The sequence below is a fragment of the Aythya ferina genome, assembly GCF_964211825.1.
Source record: "Aythya ferina genome assembly, chromosome: W".
In the NCBI taxonomy this organism is placed as follows: domain Eukaryota; kingdom Metazoa; phylum Chordata; class Aves; order Anseriformes; family Anatidae; genus Aythya; species Aythya ferina.
Window position 1 is genome coordinate 3,848,017 of NC_140313.1, and position 27,946 is coordinate 3,875,962.

Below are 27,946 nucleotides of genomic sequence, written 5' to 3' on the forward strand. Positions count from 1 at the left end.
TTTTGTTATTCCGGACTTCTATTTCTAACACTGCTATAGATGTGTCTGTGAATGGCTGGGGAAGAATGTTTTAATTACTCGTGTGTCTGGGAGTTTCAGAACAACTGATAACAACTAGTGACTGTTATGGGATACTATGTGGATCTTTGGTATCTGGTTAGGGGGGGCCGAGAGATAAAGAGGAAGGAGAAAGAAGCTGAAGGACGTCTGGGAGGCAAGACTTGAAGAGGATGTTCTGTAAACTTGGTATGGTGCCCAGTAAGTACAAAGGGGGAGAGGAAGACTACGAGCCTTCAGCATGAAAGACCCCTAGAGACCCCCAGAAGAGACCCCAGAGGAGACTGCGCATGCTCCAGTAGGAGGGACTGCACCCCAGAAACTAATTTTAATAATCTATTTTTTTTAGAAGTAGTAATGAATATGTATTAGTCTAGGAGCATAAAAATCAGCTGCTTGATGTAACTGGTGTGCATCCTGGTGGAGCGGAGACTCCCGGTGCACCCAGCGCTGTTTGCTTACCTCTATTCCTTTATAGTCTTTCAATAAATCCTATTTTTTTATTTAATCCTAATTTGAATCCTGAGCCATTTATAACAGTACTGTGTGTTGTAGCAATGGCTTATGAGACGATGAAATATCTGGTCATGACTCTAACTTGGTATTTGTACTCAGTAACATCATCAACTCTGTACTTTGGAAACTGTATCTTGGAAACTATTAGCAATTATACCTATTGTTTTTCTCCATTAGGGAGTCAATCTGTGGAGGGGAAAGGGAAAGATATTTTTTCTTACTTGATTACTCTCCCTTTCTCCTTCACCACCCTCTTATCCTCCGAGCTTGTTACAATAGTTCTCCAAGATATTGAATATCCTTGGGATACTCAGACCAGCATAGTCTCGTTGTTCTGCCTCCTGAATGCGCTTCAGGTTCTGCTTAAAGTTAAACAACTACTTAGGAAGCTCATCTGGAGATCTGCCCGGAGGCAGTATAGTTGTGGGTGGCAGGGAATATGGGAGGATATGGGCAGGCATCTAGAGCAGTTGGCACCCCCAGTGTTTTGGAAATTCACCCCTGAACAACTGCAAAATCCTCAAAAACTGGCAGAATGCTTGAGAAAAAGGTGTCATGATTCTGGCAGTTCCAAAGTGACACAAATCATTGTAACATGCTGGGGCCTGGCTCATGCCTATCGAGCTGCCATTGATACTGCTATCAACTTAGTGACAGACCCTGCGGCCACTCCAAGCCCTGTGACAGATCCAATGGCCACTGTGACCCCTACGGTGGACTCTGCAGCCGCTCCAGTTCCAGCTCCTGCAGCTGCTCCAGTCCCAGCTCCTGCAGCCGCTCCAGCTCCTGTGGCTGGGTCAGAGAAAAGAACTGTAGCAGTGCAAGTTGACCCTGCAGAGGGTATTCCAACCTCTGTGGCAGACCCTGTAACAAGGTCAGAGAAACGAGCTGTAGCAGTGCAAGCTGCCCCTGCAGAGGGTATTCCAACCTCTGTGGCAGACCCTGTAACAAGGTCAGAGAAATGAGCAGTAGCAGTGCAAGCTGCCCCTGTAGAGAAGGTGAAAAAATGGTATAGAGATTCAGGTCGTTTAGAACGCAGAGAGTCTTCTGCCAAATCTAGGTATAGAGACAACGGAGATGACGACGACGCTGGGCCATCAAGGATTCAGGAGGAGGAAGATGAGGATCCCGAAAAATCAACAGTAACTACCCGAAGCCTAAACGAGCGTGAGCTAGGAGATGTGCGAAAAGATTTTGGTCGTTGTATAGGTGAGCAGCTTGTCACCTGGCTGCTCCGGTGCTGGGACTCTGGAGCCAATTGTGTGGAATTAGAGGGCAGGGAAGCCAGGCAGAAGGGATCCCTTGCTCGAGACGCTGGCATTGACAAAGCAATTGCAGATGGAGCACAATCTAACAGCCTCTGGAGGCGTCTCCTCTCAGCTGTGAGGGAAAGGTATCCCTTCAAGGAAGAACTTGTATGTCTACCAGGTAAGTGGGCCACTATGGAGAAGGGAATCCAGTACCTGAGGGAATTAGCCGTATGGGAAGTGATTTATGAGGACCCAGACATCAGACAAACATCCACAGATCCAGATGAAGTCAGGTGTACACGACCCATGTGGCGGAAGTTTGTACGGAGTGCACCATCATCATATGCCAGCTCATTGGCAATCATGGCCTGGAAAGAGGATGAGGAACCCACAGTGGATGAAGTGGCTAAACAACTCCGGCAGTGTGAAGGAAGTCTCTCCTCTTCCTTACAGGCCTGCGTCTCAGCTGTGGAGAAACTTTCTGAAAAGGTTCACCTACTTGAAGAGAGATTAATCTCCTCCGCACCTGTACAGAGCAGTGTCTCAGCTATCAGGGGTAGGCGTTCATCCACACAAGGAAGACGATATGGTGGGTACTCACCCCATGCCACCCTGTGGTTTTACTTACGAGACCATGGAGAGGACATGAGAAAATGGGATGGAAAATCTACCGCGATCCTAGAGGCACGGGTACGTGAGTTGCAAAAGAAAACAATCAGGAAAAAGGAATTCTCTGAAAAGTTTGCTGCTCCAACTTCCAGCAGACAGTCCTTCAAACACAGAAACGAAGAAGATTCTGACCAGGGTTAGGGGGGCCCTGCCTCCAGCCAGGGGGAGGAAAGGGACAATCGAGTTTATTGGACTGTGTGGATTCGATGGCCTGGCACGTCAGACGCACAGAAGTATAAGGCTTTAGTAGACACTGGTACACAATGCACTATAATGCCATCGAGCTATAAGGGACCAGAGCCCATCTATATTTGTGGAGTGACAGGGGGATCTCAGCAGTTGACTGTATTGGAGGCTGAAGTGAGTCTGACTGGGAATGAGTGGGAAAAGCACCGCATTGTGACTGGCCCGGATGCTCCATGTATCCTTGGCATAGACTATCTTAGAAGAGGATATTGCAAGGACCCAAAAGGGTTCCGGGGGGCTTTTGGTACAGCTGCCTTAGAGACAGAGGGCATTAAACAATTATCTACCTTGCCTGGTCTCTCAGAGGACCCCTCTGTTGTGGGGTTGCTGAGGGTCGAAGAACAGCAAGTGCCAATCGCTACCACAACTGTGCACCGGCGGCAATATCGCACTAACTGAGACTCCCTGATTCCCATCCATAAGCTAATTCGTCAATTAGAGAGCCAAGGAGTGATCAGCAAGACTCATTCACCTTTCATTAGTCCCATATGGCCAGTGCGAAAGTCTAATGGCGAGTGGAGACTAACAGTGGACTATCGTGGCCTGAACGAAGTGACGCCACCACTGAGTGCTGCAGTGCCGGACATGCTGGAACTTCAGTACGAACTTGAATCGAAGGCAGCCAAGTGGTACGCCACAACTGATATCGCTAATGCATTTTTCTCCATCCCTCTAGCAGCAGAGTGCAGGCCACAATTTGCTTTCACTTGGAGGGGAGTCCAATATACTTGGAATCGGCTGCCCCAGGGGTGGAAACACAGCCCTACTATTTGCCATGGACTGATCCAGTCTGCGCTAGAGCAGGGGGAAGCTCCTGAACACCTGCAATACATCGATGACATTATTGTGTGGGGTGAAACAGCAGAGGAAGTTTTTGAGAAAGGGAAGAAAATAGTCCAAATCCTTCTGAAAGCTGGTTTTGCCATAAAACAAAATAAAGTCAAAGGACCTGCACGAGAGATCCAGTTTTTAGGAATAAAATGGCAAGATGGACGTCGTCAAATCCCAATGGATGTGATCAACAAAATAACAGCTATGTCTCCACCAACTAACAAAAAAGAAACACAGACTTTCCTAGGTGTTGTGGGGTTTTGGAGAATGCACATCCCAAATTACAGTCTGATTGTAAACCCGCTCTACCAAGTAACCCGTAAGAAGAATGAGTTTGAATGGGGCCCTGAACAACGACAAGCCTTTGAACAAATCAAGCAGGAAATAGTCCATCCAGTTCGAACAGGACCAGATGTAAAGAATGTGCTCTACACTGTAGCCGGGGAGAATGGCCCCACCTGGAGCCTCTGGCAGAAAGAACCTGGGGAAACTCGAGGTCGGCCCCTGGGGTTTTGGAGTCGGGGATACAGAGGATCTGAGGCCCGCTATACTCCAACTGAAAAGGAGATATTGGCAGCATATGAAGGAGTTCAATCTGCTTCGGAGGTGGTCGGTACTGAAGCGAAGCTTCTCCTAGCACCCCAACTGCTGGTACTAGGCTGGATGTTCAAGGGAAGGGTCCCCTCTACGCATCATGCAACTGATGCTACATGGAGTAAGTGGATTGCACTGATTACTCAGCGGGCTCGAATAGGAAACCCCAGTCACCCAGGAATCTTGGAAGTGATTATGGAATGGCCAGAAGGCAAATATTTTGGGATATCACCAGAGGAGGAGGTGGCCCGTGCTGAAGAAGCCCCACTGTACAACAAGCTACCAGAAAATGAGAATAATCCCTGTTCACTGATGGGTCCTGTCCTATTGTGGGGAAGCATCGGAGATGAAAGGCTGCTGTATGGGGTTCTACATGATGAGTTGCAGAAGCTGCTGAGGGAGAAGGTGAATCGAGTCAGTTTGCAGAAGTGAAAACCATGCAGATGGCTTTAGACATTGCTGAACGAGACAAGTGGCCAGTTCTCTATCTCTACACCGATTCATGGATGGTAGCAAATGCCCTGTGGGGATGGTTACAGCAATGGAAGCAAAACAACTGGCAGCGCAGGGGCAAACCCATCTGGGCTGCTGCATTGTGGCAAGATATTGCTGCTCTGGTAGAGAACCTGGCTGTGAAAGTACACCACATAGATGCTCATGTGCCCAAGAATCAGGCTACTGAAGAACATCAAAACAACCAGCAGGTGGATCAGGCTGCTAAGATTGAAGTAGCTCAGGTGGACCTGGATTGGCAGCATAAAGGTGAATTATTTATAGCCCGATGGGCCCATGACACCTCAGGCCATCAAGGTAGAGATGCAACATACAGATGGGCTCGTGATCGAGGGGTGGACCTGACCATGGACACTATTGCACAGGTTATTCATGATTGTGAAACGTGCTGCAACCAAGCAAGCCAAACGGTCAAACCCTCTTTGGTATGGAGGACGATGGCTGAAATATAAATATGGAGAGGCCTGGCAGATTGATTATATCATGCTCCCTCAAACCCGCAACGGCAAGCACCACATGCTTACAGTGGTGGAAGCAACCACCGGATGGCTGGAAACATAGCCTGTGCCCCATGCCACCGCCCGGAACACTATCCTGGGCCTTGAAAAGCAAGTCCTATGGCTACATGGCACCCCAGAAAGAATAGAGTCAGACAATGGGATTCATTTCCGAAACAACCTTTTAGACACTTGGGCCAAAGAACATGGTATTGAGTGGGTGTCTCACATCCCCCATCATGCACCAGCCTCTGGGAAAATCAAGCGTTACAATGGACTGTTAAAGACTACACTGAAGGCAATGGATGCTGGGACATTCAAAAATTGGGATACGCATTTGGCAAAGGCCACCTGTTTAGTCAGTACTAGGGGATCTGCCAACCGAGCAGGACCTGCCCAATCAAGCCTGGTATGTACTCTAGAAGGGAATAAAGGTCCTGTAGTGCACGTCAGAATCATGCTGGGGAAGACAGTCTGGGCTACTCCTGCCTCAGGAAAGGCAAATCCATTTGTGGGATTGCTTTTGCTCAGAGACCTGGATGTATTTGGTGGGTGATGCAAAAGAATGGGGAGGTCCGGTGTGTACCTCAAGGGGATTTAATACTGGGAGAGAATAGCCCATGAGTTACATTATATTATGTTAATTATTATATTATACTGCATGTCATCACTACCATGATTGCTATATACCCTAGATGAATATTAATTAGAATGTATGGGAAAGAGTGTAACTTGAGCATGACATAAATGGTATGGAATAAGGGGTGGATATCTGTCCTGGTTTCAGTTAGGACAGAGTTAATTTTCTTCCTAGTAGCTGGTAGAATGCTATGTTTTGACTTAGGATGAGAAGAGTGCTAATAACATGTCAATGTCCTATTAATGGTATCAGAGTAACAGCCATGCAGACAATGAAGAATGAATTTTGATAGAATTGGACAAGCACAGTGGTGTGATGGAACGAGAAAAGGCCTCAACGTGTGATGATCCAACATCAAGTACCATTTCTTCTGCCCTGAAAGACTGGTGCGACAGATGGAGCACGAAGTCAGTCACAAAATATGAAAACTCAGTGGACATTCTATATATCATAAATGAAAATGGTGATTAATTGGAGTGTATCGGAAAGGGTGTAACCTGAGCTTGACATAAATGGTATGGAATAAGGGGTGGATATATGTCCTCATTTCAGCTAGGACAGACTTAATTTTCCTCCTAGTAGATGGTAGGGTGCTATGTTTTGAATTTAGGATGAGAAGCGTGTCGATAACATGCTGATGTTTTAATTGTTGCAGAGCAGTGCTTACACCAAGCTGAGGACGTTTCAGCTTCTTGCTCTGTCCTGCCAGCGGGCAGGCTATGGGTGCAGCAGGAGCTGGGAGGGGACAGACCCAGGACAGCTGACCCAAACTGGCCAAAGGGGTATTCCATACCATCTGACGTCATGCTGAACAATATATAGGGGTGGCTGGCCAGGGCTGGGGGACCGGCTGCTTGGGGATAGGCTGGGCATCGGTCAGCGGGTGGTGAGCAACTGCACTGTGCATCACTTGTTTTGTACATATTATTATTAGTACTATTATTATTATTATTATTATATTTTCTGTCCTAATAAACTGTCTCTATCTCAACCCACAGGCTTCATTTTCCTGATTGTCTCCCCCGTCCCAGAGAGGGAGGGGGGAGGGTGAGCGAATGGCTGTGTGGTGCTTCGCTGCCGGCTGCATTAAACCACAACATGGGCATATGCGACCACCCTTTATGATTGGTTGTCCACCTTACATACCTTACGTCCTTCCATACCTTTTTCCCTCCTGGATGCTGAAACAACATATTAGTATAACATTTTTCATCCCATTTTCCTTCTCTCCTCCTTCTTCCACTCCGGATATTCCTACAAGAAGTGGCCAGCCTGGCTGCAGTTAAAACATCTTCTCAAAGCCTGTCCCTGCTAGGATTCAGGCTGCAACACAGGCAGCCTTCCTTGCCTGCCATTCCTTCATCTCTCTTCCTCTCCTTTCCATCCTGGCCCTGACTCCCCCTGAAGATTTTCTTCCTCTTTCTCCAACCCTCTGCCTCATTACCTGTTGCACTGTCAATGCCATTAGTTTTGCTCTCTGCTTTTCCTTCTCATCTCCCTTCCTGGCATACACCTCCAGGGCCTCCCGCAGGAGGGTCCCCCAGTGACTGTTCACTACATCCTCCCACCCTGCAGAGCCTTCCCCAGCCATGTATATGGCCAGGCTCCAACCACCAAATGAACTTTCAAGAGCCCCCAGGACACCGGGTCCCTGGGACTCACCCCCGAGCACTCCCCCACCCCGACCCCAAGTCTCCCACATGACCCCTGTGCTGCACACTACCACCACTCCAGCCAGGATCGGCAAGTGGGCACCCCTGCTCTGCCGGTATTACCCCTGTGTTGCCTTCAGAGGGCAGTGGCGACCTGGTTCAGGAATGACACGGCGACCAACCCCAGGCCACTCGGTCCATCAGCTCACAGACACCAATGTGGTGGATGGCAAATGGCGTTTATTGCCGAGTTACACGGTGTTATATAGCCTAGGCCCACAACGTCACTTCTGCTTGCTTACATCACAGACCACGCGCTACTGCCCATCAAGGGAGGGGCTCTATCTTTCCGTACAGTGCGATATCTTCCGGCCACCAGACCCTAACTACCCACATTTCCCCCCTCCCTATGCACAACCAAATTAGCTAAAATATAACAATCTAAAAAACAATTCTGAACAATCTTAACAATCTTAAGAGGTAGACATCATAACTTGAATAAAAAACATAAGGCACAATAACCAGGAGAAAACTAGGAGGTAACTGGTAATAATGGGGTGTAACTTGGGATAACTGGGGATAACTGGGTAAATACACTCTTAAAGTAGTTGTTGGTGTTCTACTAACATAATGTTAACTTTATCTAACCGACTTTTAACAAACGACACAAGCTTATTTAGTATACAAGGTCCAAAGATAAGATCACACAAAGGCATCGCAGCCCCCCGCCCACGGAGGCCGCTTCACTGTTGTCTGGATTCTGCCAGTGTGGAACTCTCAGGCTTAGACAGGATGCTTGCTGACTTATTGGCTTCACTTGTCACCGGGGTATACGGATTACGGGGGTGTCTGATGATCCGTTCCTGTGAACAGAAACTCACTGTTTTCATTAGTTTTATTCTGAAGGTCCAGTTTGATGGACTTAATCGGACACCATTTGACTCTGCCATCTTTTTTTGACTGCAGCATACCCTCGCCCTGTCAGAACTAATTTCCACCCTTGTTCCCATTCTCCCAGATCATTTCTAACTATAACTGACGGGCCTTCTTCTAGCGCTCGAGTGGCCCAATGTTTTTGGACGGGGCTATTCACCTCCTCTCCCCTGGGGAATTGACTTAGTGCTAACAAAGCGGTCGCTAGCAAGCGTGCTTGGTCTCCTGAGGGAACGGTGGTGGTAAGACCTTCTGTTTTTGCTAATACCTCTAACTTAGATTTCAGAGTTTGATTCGCTCGTTCGACTATGGCTTGTCCTGTACTATTATATGGGATGCCGTATATTAGAGTAATACCCCATTTCTGAGCGAATGCCTGGGCTGATTTGGACACAAAATTCAAACCATTGTCCGTTTTGATCTGATTAGTGACGCCAAGCCACGCCATGGCTGTCAGCCAATGTTGGATGGTTGCTTTGGAGTCGGCCTTAAGGTGTTGTGTGGCTACGATCACTCCGCTATATGTGTCTATGGTTACCGCTAGCCACGCTCGAGGTCTCAGCAACTGACAGAGCGTAAAATCCGTCTGCCACACCTCAGAGGCTTTGAGACCTCTGGGGTTGACTCCACTGGACCATAGTGGTGCTTTTTGACAGTGGGGACACGTAGCTACTATGTGTTTCACGTCGGTGGTCGAAATCCCACATCTCTTAGCTAGCGCTTTAGCTCCAATGTGGAGGGACTCATGTAGCTGGCAGGCATCTCTTAGTGTCCATAATCCTTTTGCAGCGGCGTCTGCTTTGTCGTTACCGATTTGGTAAAACCCTTTGATTGGGTTGTGGCTGTTGACGTGGATGACCGATACGGTGCCTTTTCAGGAGAAAAGTGCTTCTTCTAGCATTAGAGCAACCGTGGATGTTGACATGCCGGGCCCCGACATGGCCAAGCAAAGTTTGGCTACGAACATTGAATCGGTCACTATGTTGAAGTGTTCCATTGGGAACAGTCCACAGGCTAGTACTACGGCCGTCGCTTCTAATTGCTGGACTGAAAGCGCACGATCGGTCATTTTAATGCTGTGCCATTCTCCTCCCAATTGCCATACTGCCGCCGCAGTTGAGGTTGCTGAGGATGCATCTGTGAAGACCGTTGGTCCCCGTTGGGGCCGGTCCATGATCTTCCGTGGGAGGTCGATGTTGACAATTTTCAGCATTTGAGCCCAAGGGGGCTTAAAAGCGTATTGAACTTCTCCGCGAAATCCGGCAAGGGCTATGGCTAGAGATTCTGACATCGCTACTGATTGTGGTAGCAGCTGTTTACGAAAGGGTAGATATATCGTGGCGGGTTCGATACCTAGGTGTCTTAGGGTGAGTTTTCAGCCTTTCATGATGAGGTTACCAAGGCACTCGACTCCTGGAGAGAATGCGTGTGACGGTTTTCCTAGGACTATCCACTGTATTGGTTGAACTTTTTGAGGGGGGCCCTGGGCTAGTGCCCCTACTCCCCCCCTTTCCGTGAAGTATACATACAGATCAAGTGGTTCATTCGGGTTCCACCTGGCGAGCGTGCTTGATGATACTTGTCGCTCGATAAAATCGAGAGTTCATTGCTTCTGTCGTCAGAGTCTTTTGCTCCCATGGGTTTTTTCCTTTTAAAAGATCATACAGGGGAGCCATGGCCTCGGGAGGAATCAGGACAATATTGCGGAGCCATTGTAAGGATCCCACTAATTGTTGCATATCATGGAGCGTTTTGATGTCCCGACGGATTTTTATCTGAGGGGGGGTTATGTAAGAACTTGTGATCCCCACTCCCAAAAAACTTACACATGGTCCTTTTTTAATTTTTGCACTCGCGATTTCAAACCCGTTTGTTTTTAGAGTTTCTGAGACTGTTAACACTAGCTGGTCCACTTGACTTCCTGACAGTGCAGCGATCAGGATATCGTCCATGTATTGGATGATAGTCGCGGTCGGGTCACTGCACCGAACTGGTGCCAGCACCCGATCCACTGTGATCTGGCAGATAGTAGGCGAGTTGATCATTCCTTGAGGCAGCACTTTCCACTGGAAGCGTAAGTTGGGGCGTTGGCTGTTTGGAAACACAACAGAGAAAGCAAACCGCTCCTTGTCTTCTTCATGTAGAGGTATCAAGAAAAAACATTCCTTAATATCAAGGACAGCACAAGGTTGCCCTTCCGGTATCAGAGTTCATAGGCAACAACGTTTGGACAGGACCCATTGGTTGAATTATCTTGTTTACTTCACGCAGGTCATGGAGGAGGCGAAATCCTTCACTGGTTCACTTGGGTATTACAAAAACTGGAGTGTTCCATGGGCTAGTAGAAGGCTCTATATGACCTCGTTGTAGTTCACGGTCAACTAGCTTGAGAAGAGCACCCATTTGAGGCTTCGACAGGGGCCACTGCTCAACCCACACTGGGTCGGACGATTTCCACGTCAGTTTAATCGGTGGAAGTGGGTATGCGGCAGTGGCCCTTACGGTAAATTTGTCACCCTGGCTTTTAATAGGGCTAAAGCGCCCCTTCCCAACAGGGGAGGGACTCCTGACATGACATATGGGAAGAGAGTAATGGTTTTCTCCAGTCCCTTTTCAGTGTGGAGCGTGATTGCAACCAATTGAGCACTCTTCCGAGCTCGGGTTAATCCCCCAACTCCACCCACCATGGGGGCATCTTCCAATTTCCAACTCGGAGGCCAGCTCATCTCAGGGATAACTGTAACGTCTGCTCCAGTATCAATCAAAAAGGAGACACTAATGGTGGTGTCATTTAAGGTATCATAAAGGGAACAGATCCCCCACACCACTGGCGGGTTATCACACTTTACTTCCAGGGCTACCCTGGGGTCTCGCCCCCAGAGGGTGGTCCTTGCTGTCCCTGAGATAAGGACAGGTTCGGCTGGACCGTCAGTTGAGCCATACAATTGGTCGCCTCTTGAGGGGGCAGTGGGTTCGGGGGCACCGCGCCCCATCCGGGGTTGGCATAGTTGGATCTCCTCATGTTCCAAGTGGGAGAGGGCTGTGCACGGCCCAATTGCCCTCTCCCCCTCCCATTTCCCTGGGTTTTAGATCTGCATTCCTTGGCGAAGTGCCCTTTCTTTCCACAGGCCCAACACGGTCCTCTGAGTTGGTTTTGGCATGGGGGGAGCGCTGTTGGCGGACCCCCCAACTGAGGGCAATTTGCCGTGACGTGGCCTGCCTGGCCACATTTAAAACATGCCATCACGTTAGCTATTGCGGTGCGAACAGCTACCTGGATCAGGGTTAGGTGCTCTTTCGTGACATGTTTAATCATGTCCACGATGCTAGACCCCGCCGGCAGTGATCACAAGATTTCTTTGGTTGCCGAATTACACTGCTGGCGTAGGCATTCTGCTACAACTGGGCCTTTTGCCTCCACAGGCAGTGACGAAGAGTCGACCGCTGCCTGGAGACGATCTACAAATTGCGTAAAGCTCTCACTTTCACTTTGTTTTATTGTTGACCATGGCGATGGTTTGGCAATAACTCTAGGGGCTGTACGAATAGCTTCTCTGGCTGCACGAGTAGTTGCCATAACTTCATGGGCCCGCAGGCCCTGGGCTTGTGCCTGGAGGGTGATCACTGTTGGGTCCGTACCCATTAGCTGCTGCAGGCTAGAGCCATATAGTGGGTGATCCACCCCAGTTACTTGGGCCAGTTGTCTCTTACAGTTGTCCTCCCATTCTTGTTTAAAAACGATCATCCCCGCCCCATCAAAGATCAGTCTACAAGTTTGTTTTATATCAAACGGGAGCATATCGTCTCCCCCGAAAACACCATCTATGAGGGTGGAGACCATTGCAGAATTAAGCCCTTTATCTGTGATGGCCTTAACAATCACTTGTACATCCTTAGGGTTTATTGGCGAGTGGACCCTCTGTCCCCCGTCTGTCACCTGGACTGGGAACGCTAGCGTGGCCAATGGGGCCCAGTCGGCACACGCAATCTTAATTTTCTTCCAATCCGTGAGAGGAATTTCTCCCCCTCACGGTGCTGCTTTATTTTGGATGGGGATATTTTTGCTTTTGACTCTATCTGTCCCCATTTCCTCCTCCTCCGAATTTGAATCAGTATCTGATCCGGAGTCAGAACTCGACTGACTAGTCACCTCCGAGTTCCGGTACCCTTCTGTCGAGTTCCGGCCCTGCCCACCACCCTTGCGGGCAGGCCGTTTTCTCTCTCATGGCTCGTCCTGCCTTCTTCTCAGGAAGGTGTTTGCCCCACAACAGCATCTCTTCAGATGGATGTTCCGATCAGCTCTCTGCCCCTCGCTCGCGCTTCTACCTCCTTCCCGGTCGCCCCCACAACCCTTCTCTTTCTTGTTCTCCTCCTCCCATTTGCACGTGTTAGTTAAATCTAGCACTTCCTCCCTGCTCCCACCAGAGGCATCTTCGCCCCACCCTTCGTCTTCTAGTTCGGCGCCATCTTGGGGCACATATGGCGGTGGTCTTGCCCAGATTTCCTCAGACCCTGGTTCCCCAGAGGTGCCCCTGGCTTCCTCAGCTAACCCACCCCATTGCTTATGTAATTTTGATACGACCTTCACAAGGGATTCCACCTTCCTTGTTGGTCCGGGAGTGTCCTCCCCGCCAGGCTGGTCCCGCCGCTCCAGCTGCCGTTCACCCGTATCCAGGACTTTCCCGGATTTCGGCACCCCTTGTTGCCTTCAGGGGGCAGTGGCGACCTGGTTCAGGAATGGCACGGCGACCAATCCCAGGCCGCTTGGTCCATCAGCTCACAGACACCAATGTGGTGGATGGCAAATGGCGTTTATTGCCAAGTTACACGGTGTTATATAGCCTAGGCCCACAACGTCACTTCCGCTTGCTTACATCACAGACCACGCGCTACTGCCCATCAAGGGAGGGGCTCTATCTTTCCTTTCCGTACAGTGCGATATCTTCCGGCCGCCAGACCCTAACTACCTACACCCCTGGTCTTGGAGGATGAGCTCCTTCCCATTCTTGTATAGCAGCTCTCCTCCTGATCATTCTCATTTCTTCCCCTGTAAACAACATACTTAGTATACACATCATTTCCCCCCAAGAGTATAAGTTAGGTCCTAGGAATTGGTCTAATTGTTCAGCTAGCCTGATGAGGTCCACAATTAAAGACTTCATCTCCTTCTTAAAACTCCTAAGCTCTCTGCTGTAGGGAGGGGGGGAGTTCACCTAAGAGGATACACAGTTAGTGTTAGTGCTGTTAGTATCAGGGAAGGTGAAATTCTCAATATCTCTTCTACCTTGTTCTAATTCTTATTAGAGACTTGAGTACACTCCTTCTCTAGGGACAGCATTAATTGCAGTCCCTGTCTCCCTTCCTGGAACAGCTGCTGCTGCCACCAGTGCAATATTGTGAGAAACACTCTGTATCCAATAAGAGCCACAGGCTCAGGCGAGGATCTCAGTGAATGGCATTTTTTTTCGCTATTGCAATGGCGGGCATTCCACAAGCAAGATCGCGCCTACTCGTTCCAAAACACAGTTTATATACTTTTTTTCTTGACGACCGGGACCCTCCACTGTTTCCCTATTGACTGGATAATCCAGGTTCACAACCTATCTAGTGCTTCAAAGGCAATACATGGCTTTCAGTTGCCGTCCTGTTATAAGTCAAATTTCTTTTGACTTTTATACTCTTTGAGGTGGTAATATTTCTTACACAGTGATTTCTGCCTAATTGCTCTAAGGATTCTGGTTGTCTGCATTGTACAAGGTCACCTGCTAAGTTTTCTTATCTCTGCAAGCATATCTCAATACCACATTCCTTACCTTTAAACAGTGTGTGAGGAATGTTTTAGCAATTCGTGTCCATAAAGAACAATTCTGTTTGAATCCTGTCTGCCTCTGGGCCCTGCACTGGCAATTTAATTCTTGAACCACAGATGCAGTGTGTCCCAGTCTCCCCCTCATTCTAGTCAATTTATCAAGTCTTCAGAAAATACTCCTTAAATTTATGAACCTGTTTGCTTTTGTTATTCCAGACTTCTATTTCTAACAGTTACAGCCTTTTTTTTTTTTTTTCCTGTCTTCTTCGAGATTAACTTAACACTGCTATAGTGACTGTCCTTGTGAATGGCTGGGGAAGAATGTTTTAATTACTCGTGAAGTGTCAATAAGAAAGCTGTTTGTGTTTGATGTCTGGGAGTTTCAGAACAACTGATAACAACTAGTGACTGTTATGGGATACTATGCAAACCTCTGGTATCTGGCCAGGGGGCCAAGAGATTAAGAAGAAGAAAAAAAGAAGCTGAAGGACAGCTGGGAGACAAGACCTGCAGAAAATGTTCTATAAACTTGGTACGGTGCCAAAGGAGTACAAAGGGGAGAGGAAGACTACGAGCCTTCAGCATGAAAGACCCCTAGAGACTCCCAGAGGAGACTGATGCGCATGCTCCAGTAGGAGGGACTGGACCCCGGAAGATAATTATAATAATCTATTTTTTTTAGAAGTAGTAATGAATATGTATTAGTCTAGGAGCATAAAAATCAGCTGCTTGATGTAACTGGTGTGCATCCTGGTGGAGCGGAGACTCCCAGTGCACCCAGTGCTGTTTGCTTACCTCTATTCCTTTATATTCTTTCAATAAATCCTATTTTTTATTTAATCCTAATTTGAATCCTGAGCCATTTATAACAAGTGTAACAGCAAAAACATTTTTATTCCCACGATTCCCCCCTTTTCTTCTTTACAAATTGTTGATTTTTGCAAAACTTTTCTCTAAGGTCTAAATTCGTAGATATCTTCTTCTTCTTCACATTCTTTGCTTTCCATCTCCTCTAATATCATCGTCTTATCTGAGTAAGGTGGTGGCTCCATGGTCATTTGTTTCAATAGTGCAGTTTCAATTAGCCACTGTACTAGTCCTCTTACACAGGGCATAGTGCAACAACCAATGGCTGTCAAAACTCCTGCTAATATGATCAAGGATGTAAATATGGACACTACCATCCCTTTCCATTTACTAAACCAAGATTCCAACCATCCTGTGATGGAAGCGTCTGCTCCCGAATTTTCTGCCAATTCATTGGCAAGGGTGGCAAGCCCTTGCAATGCTCTTGTTACTGTGCCATCCGGGGCAGTATTGTTAGGGATGAAAGTACAACAACGGTTGCCCAGCATCAAGCATACACCATCCTTCTCCGCGAGCATCATATCTAATGCTATCCTGTTTTCCCAAGCCATTTTGCTGGTGGCATCTAGTTGTTCAGCGATTCTTCTTATGACATCCCTTGTATAGTTTATGAATCTCTTCTGATTATGATAGATATAGTTAATCCAATCCACATTTTTATTGATTGTTACCCACCAGAACAGTGGCTCAAACCCTGCAGCAATTTGATTCCTGGCTTTCTGTTCATCAGGAACTCCCCTAGGCACCCCTATAGAATCTATGCATACTCTGTCATCGAATGATATTCCTAAGCTTCTTTGACTTCTTCTGGGTATTTCTGATATTTCTAATGCCAGGGTGAAGGATATCGCTAATTGAACTTGTGCACAAATGCCCCCCCAGTTAGGTGGTACGGTGGACCGTAAGGTCTTCCCTCCACAGTACCACCAGAGATCTGCCCTGGGGATCCCAAGTCTTGCACAGTTTCCCATCAAGTCCTTGGTAGCATTCAAGGTCTTTGTGCACAAGGCAAATTCTCCCAGGTGACGGGTAGCACTCACACCCTGCCGTGAGAGGCAAGCTGTATGGTTACCTATAGCTGTAGAGAATGCAGGGGGATCCCTGATGTTGCTATCACGCAAGGAAGGGAACAGCAAAGGGAGAGACTTACAGGCCTCATTTCCCCAGGCAGTCTTTTCTTGGTACAATGCAATCATACATCGCATCCCCTGGGAATCCTTGGTCCACCCCACTGGGAAGGGCACTATCTGGGCAGTCGGTCGTCCCGAGGCACAAGCATAGCAATTGCTATGGTTGAGACTCTGGACAGTATATTTGACCCATTCTATCCAGGCATTCACATCCCCATTCCCTGTTTGAATCTCAAATGTTTGAACTGCCGCATTTCAAAGAGGGCCTCCTGTTTTCTCTCCTGTTTTCTCCTTGAGTTTCTCCCTTTCTCTGATGGCAATAGAGGATTGTTTCCATACAGCTATTCTCAATCTGACTGTTGGGTCTCTCCCAGTTATTTGTTCTCTCTGCTCGATTGTCGTTGGGCATTTAAATCTCCCCAAGCTAACATCTCACAAGCATCAAACATGATGGACTGTGGTACATAACCCTCTGTCACATTCACCCATATTTTGATGGGGTATCCCATTTTTGCTATTATCTGGTCATGCCTTTTCCAGGTTGCCAATTGACCGAGGCCTTCTCTGAGGCCTACAATCACTAGAAACAAAATTAATAGTTGATTTTTTCACTGTCATTATTTTTAAACCTTAGGTTTCCAAATAATTATCAATGCAAAGAATAAGATGTACACTACTACTATAACAAACCCCTCTTGGGAGCACTTTGATTTGCTATAGGTCTGTCCTTTCTCTCAGTCACAAGTCATTCATTAGTTACCTGTGAAAATAAAAGGTTAGTTTACAGTTGTAAGCTTTTATCCCACTCAGAGTCCACTACGAGATTTTTCTCTTTGATTTCAACTTACAACAAGTCCGTCTTCTGTAGGAACAGCTTCCCAGGTACTAGGGTGGATGGATGCCTTCACTCAAGTATAGTGAGTCCAACCTTCTTCCGCAGTTCTTACAGCTGTTTCAGTGGTTAGTAACAGTCCTTCCCATTCAGGACAGAGTTGATTCTTTCCAGGTCCGAATGAGGACCCAATTTCCTGGGTGATGGTGGTGAATGGGGAATTCCAAAGGTGGGGTTTACCCATGTACTAGGACATGTCAGGACCCGTGGCCCATGGGTCCTGAGAGATGACAAAGAAGAGGACATCCCCAGAATACAGTTCGTAAGAAAACTCTCTCGATTTGAATTGTGGTATCTCATCCCTTCTGCCCAGATAGGGCAATCCAAACAGCATCTCATATGGTGAAATTCCTATATCCTTTCTTGGTTCTGTTTGAACCTGTAGGAGTAAGCATTTTACCCAAGGAAGTTGGGTTTCTAACACTAATTTAGTTAATTGCTTCTTTAATGTCTGGTTCATTCGTTCCACCTTCCCAGAAGAGGAGGGGTGCCAGGGGCAGAAAATCCCACTCAGTCTCTAAGGCCTGAATTAACTTGTTAGTTGCATATAGCTTGTTAGTGGCTTCCTTCACAACTGTTTTCTCCTGTCCTGACAATAAAAGATCATCCACATATTTGTAACAGTAATACCTCCTCAGGAGCTTGGAAATGCTCCAAAATCTGTTCTAGAACTTGCCCAAATAAATTGGTGACCCTGTAAACCCCTGAGGTAGAATTGTCCACCTGTATTGTTGCTTTCGCCCCCATTTCAGGGTCTTTCCAGTCAGAGGTGAATATATCTTTGCTCTCAGGGCCTGAGAGCACTCCATTAATAACACTGTTATTCCAGTCTAACAATTTACTAGTTGAATGCCCAATTTCATCATCAAATCCCTTCCCAAGAAGTTAGTCCCTGCCTTGGGTACATACAATAATTGCCGAGTGATCATTTTATCCCCTAATATCAGCTTGGTATCCCCCAAAAGTGACATTGTTTTCCCGGCCCCTTCTACCCCCATCATTTTTAGGGTTTCATTAGTTAATTTAATCCTTGATACTTTACAGGCCAGGAATAAAAAAACCTAGCTGCCCCAGTGTATTGGGGTCCATGGCAAGAATTAATCTTCTTCAAGATTAACTTAACACTGCTATAGGTGTGACTGTCCCTGTGAATGGCTGGTGAAGAATGTTTTAATTACTCGTGAAGTGTCAATAAGAAAGCTATTTGTGTTTGTATGAAGTCTTTGATGTCTGGGGGTTTCAGAACAACTGATAACAACTAGTGACTGTTATGGGATACTATGCAGGCCTCTGATATCTGGCCAGGTGGCCAAAAGATTAAGAAGAAGAAAAAAAAGAAGCTGCAGGAAGGCTAGGAGACAAGACCTGCAGAAAATGTTCTATAAACTTGGTACGGTGCCAAAGGAGTACAAAGGGGAAGGACGAGAAAAAAACTTGGAGAGGAAGACTACGAGCCTTCAGCATGAAAGACCCCTAGAGACTCCCAGAGGAGACTGATGCGCATGCTCCAGTAGGAGGGACTGGACCCCGGAAGCTAATAACCTGTTTTTTTTTGAAGTAGTAATGAACATGTATTAGTCTAGGAGCATAAAAATCAGCTGCTTGATGTAACTGGTGTGTGTCCTGGTGGAGCGGAGACTCCCAGTGCACCCAGCACTGTTTGCTTACCTCTATTCCTTTATATTCTTTTAATAAATCCTATTTTTTTATTTAATCCTAATTTGAATCCTGAGCCATTTCTAACACGCGAGAAGAATCCAGAAGCCACCCTGTGGCAGATAAGGGACAATTTTGTTATAAATGAAGTCTCAACTCAAGCTGAATTTAGTAATATTTATAAAAGAGAAGTTAACAGCGAGGGGTGCACGGGGAGTCTATGCTCTACCAACAGGCACACACGAACATCGAACATTCTAAATATATACATAAGTACAATCAGAAAAGGCAACAAACAATCCTTTAAGTCAATTACTATCAATGTCCATGACTGGGGGAGCATAGTTGGCCTGGTTGAAGTGCTCCCATATCTTCCATGACTTATAACAGTCTCCATTTTCCATTCACTTTCTTGATTACAAACACCGGAGAATTCCAGGGCTAGTCGTGGGAACAATATGTCTCGCTTTAAGTTGTCAAGCAACTCATCCTTCGGGCCTTATGTATCCTAATCTTCCTTGACCGAAGAAAAACATATCCATTTCCCTTTCAAGGCCAATAGGGCCTGGGTCAAAAGGCACGTCCAGGTCACCAGGAGGCGAAATACCAAAGGCTTGCGATGGCTGTAGCAGCAGAGGGGCCCATGGCGTAGCAGTCGGATCAGTAAAGGAGCCCGCAGCTCCCTCACTGTCTGGCAAACCACACTGTGTCTGACTGTGGTCCCACATGGCTCTTCAAGACCTCAGAGACTGCTCGCCAGGTGCTGAGCAATCCCACCGCTACCTTGTCATTTTTAGTTGCAGAGTCCCACACCTTGACCTCAATTTGGTCCCATATTTCAGGATTATAAACTGTTCGATTGTTAATAAGGAGAATAAGCTGTAAGGTTACCAGGACAGTCTTTGTTCCTAAGGATGTATGATTCCCCATAATGCACAGCTGCTTACCAGCAAGGGGCAGTTGTGTGCGCGGGTCCGCTTCTCTCAGCTTGAGCTTCTTCCCAGCTCCGGTGTGCCTATTTCCAGCGACTTTCAGTATGAGCTTCTTTGAGCGGTTTGCTGAGTTTGGCCGAACCTATCTTCATGAGGCGATCAAAGTGCCTGTTCCCGTCCTGGTCTCCGTTCTGCTGGCCTGTTCCTCTTCACTCCTTTTTCCTGCTTCTTTATTGATGACATAACTTCATCGTGTTGCCTTTTATCTTGAGGACAGGCTCCTTTCTTATACCCTTCTCTCCACAGCAGTTCTTTTCAAAACAACTTTTCATTGGTCAAACAACTTTGCATGTAACAGCAACAGGAAACACCCAGAAACTTCCATGCCTTAATGGCTGGAGAACAAGAAACCAGCTGGAGAACAAGAAACCGGAGACCGCATGGAGTCTTTTGAATCACCCTTCTTTGTTCCCTCTAAACTCTTTTACATTCCTGATGGCATCATCATTAAGAGTCTGATGTTATCATCAACCATGGGGCTTTCCGACCCCCATGGCCACACTCCCACATCTCCCCCTTCTTTATTAATATCAACCATTTTCTTGACACGAAATATTATTCCATATATAACAAACTGCTAGACCATTCCTTTGCAAGACACAAGAACTATATACATTAACCACTCTGTTTTTCTTAGACTTGTGGTTATACAAGGGTATGTAAGACAGAAGGTCACATTTCATCATGCGGCCCTAGCATTGTTCCATATTGACACGAATCAGATGAACATATTTCACACTGTCTTAAGAAACTGGCAGAAACTGGTCCTGCCGATGGACAAGAGCCAAGGAGCAACTGAGTCTGCGCAAAGACAAGAGGTCAGCTAGCGGTGACGAGGAAGAGTCATCAACCTTCATCCCCACGACCGCCGATGATCACCACCAGGATACATTGTGCAAGCGCAGATGGGAGGAGTTTATGGAAATGACTCCTTGGAACTAATTTTAATACGAAGCGGGTTATGCATATGTATAGGCATATTGTGAAACTTCATGCATATGTAACTCTTTGCTGCATATAACCAAGGCAAGTTGCCTCGTCAGGTGCGCACGACTTTGGTGGGACTACTCCCCCGTGCTGCCCAGCGCTGAATAAACATACCTACTTTACAATTTTACTGATTTTCTGCAAGTCAACTCAGCCTCGGGGACAAGGTGCCCTGTTGTATCACCAAACTTCCGCATTTCAGGGCAACCAAAGGGCAGATGGAGGTATTTACGGTTATTTATTCCTTTATTAAACCCGAGGTGGCTGTACTTTTTATTATGTGTGCTTTTAGCGTCTGTGCCTCTAGCAAGAAAACCTAGTAGTCCCCCACGCCGCTCAAGAGAGCCCGGCCTCCGCTCCCTCCCACCCCGCCCCGCCCCGCCGCTATTTCACCGCCGCCATCCCTCTTCCCACCCCGCCTCGTGGCGTCACCGGCAGTGTGACGCTAGCGAGTCACCGGGGCGGAGGCGGCGGTCAGGCAGACAGATAAGATGGCAGCGCTCGGTGGTGGGGCCGGCGGCGGAGGGGTGCGGCGAGCCTAGCCTAGCGGCCAGCGACGAGCCTAGGGGCCAGCGGTGGGCGGCCGGCCGTCTGGGGGCCGCAAGGTAACGGTTAAGGTTGAGGGAAGGGGAAGGGTGTGTGTGTGGGGGTCCGTCGCCGTTATGGGGCCGGGGGGGTGGGGGGGTGGGGATCCGTCGCCGATATGGGGCCGGAGGGGGGGGGGGGTGCCGATTGCTTGCTTGGGGGGGCTCTTGGGAACATGCGGTGGAGGGGAGCGGGACGGCAGTGCTGCCTGGCCCGGGGCGAGGCAGTGCGTGTGCTCAACCCCTGGGGAGTTCGCCTTTCCGGAAGCTATGAAATCCAAGTGAACAGAAGCAATCTTCTTTCCTCCAGTACCGAAATCCTTGTTGGAGAGCTCCCAGCTTCTGTTTTGGGGGTTTGGGGGTCAAGTGTTTGGCTTCCTCTTCCCTATGCCGCTCCTGATTTTATATTTCCACTGTATTATCTTGAATCTTTATACGCTGAAGAGTTAAAGTCTTCTTTATAGGTGGTAGTCCTCTGTGGGAATAGAAGTGTTTTTGCGGAGTTACATTCCTTAGAGTAAAGGAATGTGGTATTGAGATATGCTTGAAGGGATAAGAAAGCTTAGCAGGCAACCTTGTAAAATGCAGACAACCAGAATCCTTAGGACAATTAGGTGAAAAATCACGGTGTTAAGTCAGATACATGAAGAAACATTACCACTTTAAACTGTAAAAACGTCAAAATAAATTTGAAATTTAACAGGCCGGGAACTGAAGGCCATGCATGGTCTGTGAAGCATCAGATAGACTGTGAACCTGGATTACCCACTCAATGGGGAAACAGGGGAGGGTTCTGTCATCAAAAGGTATATGAACTGTGTTTTGGAATTAGTAGGCGCTCTCTCCTGCTTGTGGGGCACCCGCCATTGCAATCATGAATAAATTACTACTTCACTGAGATCCTCGCCTGAGCCTAAGTTATTGGCTACGGAGTGTTTCTCACAATTTGGGGGCTCGTCCGGGATCCAGTCACCTACTGGGGAGCCCCATTGCCGCAGCAGCAGGAAGGCATGCCCCGCTGATTTCAGCGGTCCTGTGCATCAACAGTGGAGTCTCTGCAGAGAGCTGACAGAGGGCCCGAGAGCGGTTAAAGAGGCAGGATCTGTGAAGTAGTGGGGGAAGTAAGAAGGTAGGCACTTTGGGGTTTAAGAATTGACCCAGTAACTCTGTGCACAGACCAAGGTAAGAAATACTAAGTATTGCCTTGGGGGTTGCGTGAGACTCTGTGTGATGCGTGAGTGAGACGTACTTTTGTATGAAGCGAGTGTGGAGTCCTGATCCGCAATTCTGTAGCTCTGCGAGGGGTGCGGCTGGAGATGGACGAAGTGTGAGATAAGGGAGAGAAAGGAAGAGTCTCGGGAAATTTGGTGTACGGTAAGCCCTTGCATGGTGAAGTGTTTGGCAGTACACCCCCATTTTCCAGAATCGGAACGTTAGTGTGTGGTACCCTGCAGGAGGGAAATTTCTGTAGCAGCACACCAACAAGGGCTAGGAAAAATGGGAAATATGAGTTCCAGGGGACAGGGAGGTATCCCTGGGGGAGTGCCTACTGACAGTTCTTCCTGAAGAATGATAAGAAATTGGAAACATAATCTCAAAATTAGAGGAGATGATAAAAGAAAAAATTAGTCAAATATTGTGTATCAGTCTGGACAAAATTTCCAATTAAGGAAACAGCAGTATTTTGGCCAAAGTATGGGTCTGATGAAAATTCAGGCTTTAAATTTATATGTAAACAATAAGATTCCTTTTTCGGAGAAGGAGTCAAGTTATGCTCCCTATAATCCTAGTATTGCACCGGTGGCAGCAGCAGTCGCTCCAGGAAGGGAGACGGGAACTGCAATTAACACTGTCCCTAGAGAAGAGTGCGCTCTAGGCTCTGGCAAGAATTAGCACAAGGTAGAAGAGATACTGAGAACTTTGCCCTCCCTGGTAGGCAAAATTATTGTGGTTAGTAACGGTCCTTCCCATTCAGGCCAGAGTTGACTCTTTCCAGGTCCGAATCAGGACCCAGTTTCCTGGGTGATGGTGGTGAATGGGGAATTCCAAAGGTGGGGTTTACCCATGTACTAGGACATGTCAGGACCCGTGGCCCATGGGTCCTGAGAGATGACAAAGAAGAGGACATCCCCAGAATACAGTTCGTAAGAAAACTCTCTCGATTTGAATTGTGGTATCTCATCCCTTCTGCCCAGATAGGGCAATCCAAACAGCATCTCATATGGTGAAATTCCTATATCCTTTCTTGGTTCTGTTTGAACCTGTAGGAGTAAGCATTTTACCCAAGGAAGTTGGGTTTCTAACACTAATTTAGTTAATTGCTTCTTTAATGTCTGGTTCATTCGCTCCACCTTCCCAGAAGGGGAGGGGTGTCAGGGGGGTGTGAAAATCCCACTCAGTCTCTAAGGCCTGCTTTAACCCTTGCAGTAAAGCTTACACCCATCCAGTCACGCGGTCAGTTAGGACAAAACTAACTCAGTGAAGTCTACCTGTATACTTTGGAAAAAGTCGAATCCCTGGCTCCCGTCCCCCTCTGGGTGGGTTACGGATGACCTTTTTATTTACCTTTTGACATATGGTACATCCTCTGCATATGTGCTTCACTGAAGTGTATATTCCTACACAGACATACTTTCTTAGCGCAATATCACACATTGCTTGCACCTCCCGATGACTCTTGATTGTTGCAGGAGGCAGGGCCGAAAGCACAACAGACACCAGTAGAGTCAGATCATGCTCCATTTTATTGCCTGAATAGCCTAACTTTTATAGTGAACTTAAAAGGGGCAGATGGTGTTTCACACAAGATTATTGGTCAAAAGCACTCAGACAAACAACTACAAGAAAACAACCCCACCTGCAAGAAGACAACCCCCTTGTGATTAGCAGTCACGTAGATCTTGTCCTTGAAGCCAGCTGCTGGCAACAATATTTTTAATTCCTCAATCGGGCGATAAAGGAACATCATCATGGGAACTCCTTGTAGTCCTGGTAGCTTGGGTTTGCTCAGCTGCAGCAAGTCATGGCCTCCTTGCTGTTTCAAAAATCTCTCAACAATTCCCCCTTTTTCTTTTTGAGCAAACCAAGCCTGACATAACAGTTTTGCAAGTAACCCTTTAACCACATTTATTACAATACAACACGCAATGATGATTAACACCACAACAAACAGAATCCTTAATCTGTCTTTGATTAATTCCAGTAACCAACTAGGCATCGTTTCAAGCAAATCAGTGAGCCATTGGTTGAAAGGATTAATATCATATTGAATCTTTCTCATGCGCTCTTTCAGGAAAGTAATGGATTTATGAATTTACTCACTGTGATCAGAAAGGTTTAAACAGCACATTCCCTCAAAGTCCTCACACCCATGCCCTTGAGCCAAAAGCAAGAAGTCAATAGCAGTTTGATCCTGTAAAAGCGCATGTCGCAGACTATTTTGATCTAGTAACATCTCCTCAAGTATTTCTGTCGTGGCATGGGCTTGCTTCTTGGCCCAGCATGCCAATTTTTCTAAATTATTAAGTGCGGCCACAGCTGCTGCTCCTGGAATGAAAATTGCCAATGCTGCTCTAGCTGCAACACCAAGCAACTCAACATTATCATTGCAATCTGGTGTGAGCAATGCCCATTTATGTCTGGTGATCTCATGTAACTGCGACAAGCTAGGAGCAAACATAGTAAGTTTACCTAAGTAACATGGACCTCCGATAGCATTCGCAGGGATACCTTGCCAGGCCCTATCCCCACAAATCAGAAAAACATCAGGAGGTAAGGCTATAGCTGTACGATTGTTCCAAATGCTATAGTTGTTACCCCTTGTCTCTGTGCCATAGGCCCCCAAACCCTGCCTAGCAGTGTCATTGTAACCACAGGTGTTACTTGTATTTCTGTACCCGTATGGCCCTTCTAAAGTCGCATTTGTCCATCTTGTTGGATTGTGTTTTTTGACAGAATTTAATCTTTGCTGTAAATTTCCGGACACAAAATATGTTTGAGTCCAATTCTGTGATGTGTTTCTGATCCTCTGAGACCCAACTGTAACTCTTGTGGATCCCAAGGCAGCGGGACAGTAAGCGAATTTATTAATTTAATTGAGCACACAGCTACAGATGAGGCACTGCAGCAATTGTTGGTAGCATACTGGCCAAAATCAGAAGTGTCATACACAGGTATACCTATGAGGCAAGTCCTGAATGGATCTGTGGACAATGCCATGGACAGATGAAATTCTGATATACCAGTCTGATCAGCCCATGTCACCCAGAGATTTTGTTGTGGCTCAATCTTGGTCACGAGCGCAAGCACTGCTGGCGGTATTAGAATCACCATCAGCAACTTCCCCATCCCTTGAGACATCTTGGGCGGCCTTCAAAAATTGGCTTGTTACCCAAACTGGTCCTGCTCAGCATACTGTGAGTCTGATACAATATTGTGTCCCGCGTCTATCCGCGTCTCTGTTCAGCATCTCACTGCATAGCACAATCACACAGTCACACAAAGAGGCCTCTTGCACTTCTCATTCATACCACAAGAAAATATCGCTTAAAATGATTTGTCCACGGCTTCAGGAGGTCCTTGTCTACTGCCTTGGTGAGCGGCTGAGAGTGGAGACCCCTCCGAAGAAAATGCTGGGGGTGCACCTAGGGGCATCCGCTCCACAGTCGATCCCGCAGCTGAGCAGAGCGGCTCCTGGCGCAAGGAATGATGCTATTATAGTTTTGTATAATTGCACCAAAGAGATACATTGCAATAGGGAGCAACTGTGGCTTTGACGATTTGTTTCATGGTTTGTTTTTTTTCGCAAGCAATTGAACCTTACACATGTTGTTGCTGTTACGCTTCCCAGGATATCTAATTCCTGTGGCTCTGCATGTGAATAATACAATACAGGTGCACTCGCTGCTCTACCGAAAATAACAGCTCCTTAAATTTTAGAAACAAGTTTTCCTTTGGGATATGTCTCAAATGCGCCCTCTCAATGCGCCGAGCAATGTCTATAGCATACTGCGAGTGATACAATATTCAAAGGTACTAGGTTTTTCTTTTTCTTTTGATGCGTCTCTCTGCGTCCCGCGTCTCACTTTTTTTTTTTGTCCATTATATTCAGAATCAATTATCCTCTGCAAAATAAACAATCCGGTTAAAGTTGTACTTGATCGACCTAACAGCAATACACTACAGTCATTCCCAATTGGTCCTTTGACATTCAATGGAACTTTATGAATGCGAGTACCCCACAAAGTGGTGTCTGTTACTGTGGAGACATCCACTCCAGCACTCCCTCTGGTTCTTGCTGAGAGGGTGTCCACGGTGGTAACCGTGGCAGCAGGGCTGCAGCATGGAATCTTACCCCATGGGCTGCAGGGGGACAGCCTGCTTCACCATGGTTCTCATCAAAGGCCACAGGGGACTTCTGCTCCGGCGCTTGGAGCACCTCTCCCCCTCCTTCACTGACCTTGGCACCTACAATGCTGTTCCTCACTCCTCTTGCTCTCCCAGCTGCTATGAAGTGCAGCACTTTTGTTGTTATTGTTGCTTTCTCTCCCTTTCTTAAATATGCTCTTACAGAGGCGCAAGCAACATCACTTACTGGCTCGGCTCTGGTCAGCACCAGGGTCCTTACCTAACATGAAGCAGCTTCTAGATTCTTCTCACAGAAGACACCCCTATGGCCCCCTGTTACTAAAAGCTTGCCACGTAAACCCACTACATTCCACCCCTCGCCTTTCTGAAAAGCATATTTAGAATAATCACAATATACTCTCTACAGTTATCACAAACTTCACTTCCATCAAAACGAAAAGGAATTCCCCACACCAAAATGAAAATAACATCATTACAACACCGACGAGGTGGACAATTTACACACACCCCACCCCTCGTCCCTTCACCACACTAATATGAAACATATTCCTCACAATTGCTGCTTTCTTAAATTCTGCACAACTAATATGTTCATAAAAAAAATCCATTCCATGTTTTGCCTGTTACTTCTCTTGACTGTCACCCTTATTTCAATTTCCTTGAGCCTGTTATAAATGAAGTCTCAACTCAATCTGAATTTTGTAATATTTATAAAAACAAATATTTCTAAAAGGTATAAAAGGCAAGTAAACAGCGCTGGGTGTGCGGGGAGTCTACGCTCCACCAACACGCACACACGAACATCAAACATTCTAAATATACAGAACATTGCTTTACGTACTAAACCCAAGTACGCCTATACATACGTACAATCAGGAAAGGTAACAAACAATCCTTTAAGTTCCATAACTTACTAAAATCGAGTACGCCTATACATATTCACGATCAGAAAAGGTAACAAACAATCCTCCAAGTTCCACGACTCAACAGTCTCCATTTTCCATTCCTTTTCTTGATTACATACTAGTCTCCATTTTCCATTCCCTTTGAACAATATGTCTCACTTTAAGTTGTCAAGCAACTTGGTCTTCAGGCCTTATGTATCCCGTTCTTCCCAGATCGAAGAAAAGCATATCCATCTCCTTTTCAAGGCCAATAGGGCCTGGGTCAAAAGGCACGTCCAGGTCACCAGGGGGCGAAACAGCAAAAGCCTTCGATGGCTGTAGCAGCAGAGGGGCCCATGGCGTAGCAGTCGGATCAGTAA

At 47.0% G+C, this 27,946-nt stretch overlaps 1 protein-coding gene and 1 long non-coding RNA gene across 4 annotated transcripts in view; both read left to right on the forward strand.

Annotated features, from left to right (window-relative positions):
- The window catches only part of LOC311426438, a 403,748-nt gene that overhangs the window by 294,885 nt on the left and 80,917 nt on the right, over positions 1–27,946 (forward strand). The gene's annotated exons all lie outside the window — the stretch shown is intronic.
- LOC311426302 (ubiquitin-associated protein 1-like) overlaps positions 1–27,946 on the forward strand; it is a 135,185-nt gene that overhangs the window by 33,187 nt on the left and 74,052 nt on the right. The window contains exon 1 of one of the 3 annotated variants that reach the window (XM_084502655.1): positions 21,273–21,336. The exons of the other annotated variants lie outside the window; for them this stretch is intronic. The gene's annotated coding sequence lies outside the window, so the exon portion shown is untranslated. Of the gene's footprint in view, positions 1–21,272; positions 21,337–27,946 lie in introns of those variants that run through there. 3 annotated transcript variants of the gene reach the window in all.